At 43.2% G+C, this 3118-nt stretch overlaps 1 non-coding gene across 1 annotated transcript; it reads right to left on the bottom strand.

Annotated features, from left to right (window-relative positions):
* Positions 1 to 1109: 1109 nt before the first annotated feature.
* Positions 1110 to 1214, bottom strand: LOC126300078 (U6 spliceosomal RNA). Its single transcript, XR_007552882.1, has one exon. It is a non-coding gene; the product is annotated as a U6 spliceosomal RNA (small nuclear RNA).
* Between the last annotated feature and the right edge of the window lie 1904 nt (positions 1215 to 3118).

Here is a 3118-nt window from a genome sequence, read left to right on the forward strand (position 1 = left end):
TGTTATATACTCCCTACCGTCTACAGGTCCTAGAAGTTCGTAACGGGAATTTCTGAATACCCTGTACACGGAAGAAACATTGTTACAAAAAATTTCGAAAACTTCTTGACTGATTTACGTCAGGATTCTAAACGATGCTCTAACGATAATTTGGACAGACTGAGCCTATTTAATGTTCAATATATATCATTTAAAGATAAATATGCTATATAACGAACAACCGTTGTTACCAAAATCTCAAAAAGCTCTTGCACTATTTACTACAAATTTTTATATGGCACTTTAATGAACATTTAGATGGACATAGAGTTGAGAGGAGGAGAATTAAAGAGGTGGGAGAAGGAGATTAGAACATATCTCCAACTCTTATACATACTTCGCAACTGCGAAACATTGTCCGGTCTGCTAGTTTTGAAATAAAAACAGTGATCGAAAGATGGAAAATAAGCCTAGTTTGTCAATTAAAAACGTTTTTGGATTAAACAGTTCATTGGTAATATGTTGCACATTAATGGGAGGCTGAAGACTGGAAAGCACTCTTTCGTTTAATAACTGAGCTGTTAAACTGCTGGCTGACGTCCACTGTTTGTGTTACAAACACGTATCGCCCGTGACTTGTTTTGGACATCTGTTAGATCTGATCCTCCATCTCCTGCGCCGAGTGTTAACACATCAACATAACTTTAAAAATACATTCTTGAGTAACAAAATGGTCTAAAGCTTCACGATTCGCTTCATCGTCTCTTGTGGCGTCGGCAGCACTTGTGCACCACATTCATCTGACGTTGTATGGACAATGACGACTGTTACTTTTTGTATTTCGTCAAGCTTCGTAATATAGTGTTCCTATATGCACGCACACATACTCGCAGTAATATTGAAGTTAATGGCTACCGGGTGTTTCCTGTTGCTTCTATATTCGGTGCATAAGCATTTCTCTTTAGAGTGTTCTTAGCTGGCAGTGATATTGCATAGAAATGCTTCCTCTTATATTTACAAGTATAGACTTCCTGCTGTTCAGCTTCGTTCCTGAAACAAGTTCATATTTACTAACTATCTGTAAAGCTTTCCCTACTTCGTGATAGTGAGCAGAAAGCCTACGTCACCTGCATAATGTGGAATGCCTCACGATTTTGCGTGTCATCTACGCGCAAGGCCATGCTGATCTTCCGTGTAGCATTCCTGATTTGGTATACGTATTTACCACCGAATAAATTATATTTCGCGCAGCCTAGTTATTTTTCATTGCGTGAATGGCTGCAGCAAATATACACTGGCAAAAAAAGAGGCAACGCTAAAAATAATTAATATTGAGTAATGAAATTACGGCAATACATTTGTCTAAGTAACATATTTAAGCGATTAACACTGTAAGATCACACTAGATAAGCCTTTGCAAATGTGAAATGGTGGTACATTAATAACCGATGGAACCGCCAGAATGTTGAACTCAAGCATGCAAATGTGCATGCATTGTGTTGTATAGGTGCCGGATGGCAGTCTGTGTGATGAAATTACACGCCTGTCGCACTTTGTCGATCAATACAGGGACGGTTAATGCTGGTAGTGGATGACGCTGGAGTTGTCGTCCGATGATGTCATCGATTGGAACAGATATGGTAATCGAGCAGGCCAAGGCTACATCTTGACACTCTATGGCGCATGTTTGTTCCAATAGGTATATGTGGTCGAGCGTTATCCTGTTGGAAAACACCCCTTGGATCGCCGTTCATTAATGGCTCAACGACAGGTCGAATAACTAGATTCGCGTACAGTTTTGCAGTCGGGGTGCGTGGGGTAACCACGAGAGTATTGTTGGTACCATACGAGATCGCACACCAGACCATAAGTCCAAGTGTAGATCCAGTGTGCCTAGCACGCAGACAGGTTGTTTGCAGGCCCTCAACTGGCCTCTTTCTAACCAACACACGGCCATCACTGGTACCGAGGCAGAATCAGCTTTCATCAGACAATACAACAGACCTCCACCCTGCCCTCCAATGAGCTCTCGCTCGACATCACTGAAGACGCAGATGGCGGAGATTTGGGGTCCGTGGAATGTTCGCTACAGGGCGTCTGGCTCGGAGTTGTCCTTGGAGTAAATGACTTGTGACAGTTCATTGAGTCACTTACGATGGTCTTCCCTCTCGGTAGTGCCACATGGCCGTCCGGAACGCGGTCTTCTTGCGACTGTCCATTCTCGTGACCACCGCTGCCAGGAATCATGTACACTGGCTACATTGCTGCCAAGTCGTTCTGCAAAATCGCAGAAGGAACATCCAGCTTCTCGTAGCAGTGTTACACGACGTTGTTCAAACTCAGTGTGGTGCTGATAATGGCGTCTTTGTCGCCTTTAAGACATTCATGACTTACATCAACTCATCACGTCCAATCTGAAAGGTAACTAACGATCACGACCGTTATAGCGTGTATTGGTGGGATACCAGTTCGATTTTACACAGAGTACGCGAAGGAACTTGCCCCCTTCTTGCAGCGGTGTACCGTAGGTCTCTAGAAGAGCGAAGCATTCCAAAGGATTGGAAAAGGGCACAGGTCATCCCCGTTTTCAAGAAGGGAGGTCGAACAGATGTGCAGAACTATAGAACTATATCTCTATCGTCAGTCAGTTGTAGAATTTTGGAACACGTAGTATGTTCGAATATAATGACTTTTCTGGAGACTAGAAATCTACTCTGTACGAGTCAGCATGGGTTTCGAAAAAGACGATCGTGTGAAACCTAGCTCGCGCTATTCGTCCACGAGGCTCAGAGGGCCATAGACACGGGTTCACAGGTAGATGCTGTGTTTCTTGAATTCCGCAAGGCGTTTGATACAGTTCCCCACAGTCGTTTAATGAACAAAGTAAGAGCATATGGATTATCAGACCAATTGTGTGATTGGATTGCAGTGTTCCTAGATAACAGAACGCAGTATGTCATTCTCAATGGAGAGAAGTCTTCCGATGTAAGAGTGATTTCGGGTGTGGCGCAGGGGAGTGTCGTAGGACCGTTGCTATTCACAATATATACATAAATGACCTTGTGGATAACATCGGAAGTTCACTGAGGCTTTTTGAGGATGATGCTGTGGTATATCGAGAGGTTGTAACAATGGAAAA

This window comes from Schistocerca gregaria, chromosome X (genome assembly GCF_023897955.1).
Source record: "Schistocerca gregaria isolate iqSchGreg1 chromosome X, iqSchGreg1.2, whole genome shotgun sequence".
Lineage (NCBI taxonomy): Eukaryota > Metazoa > Arthropoda > Insecta > Orthoptera > Acrididae > Schistocerca > Schistocerca gregaria.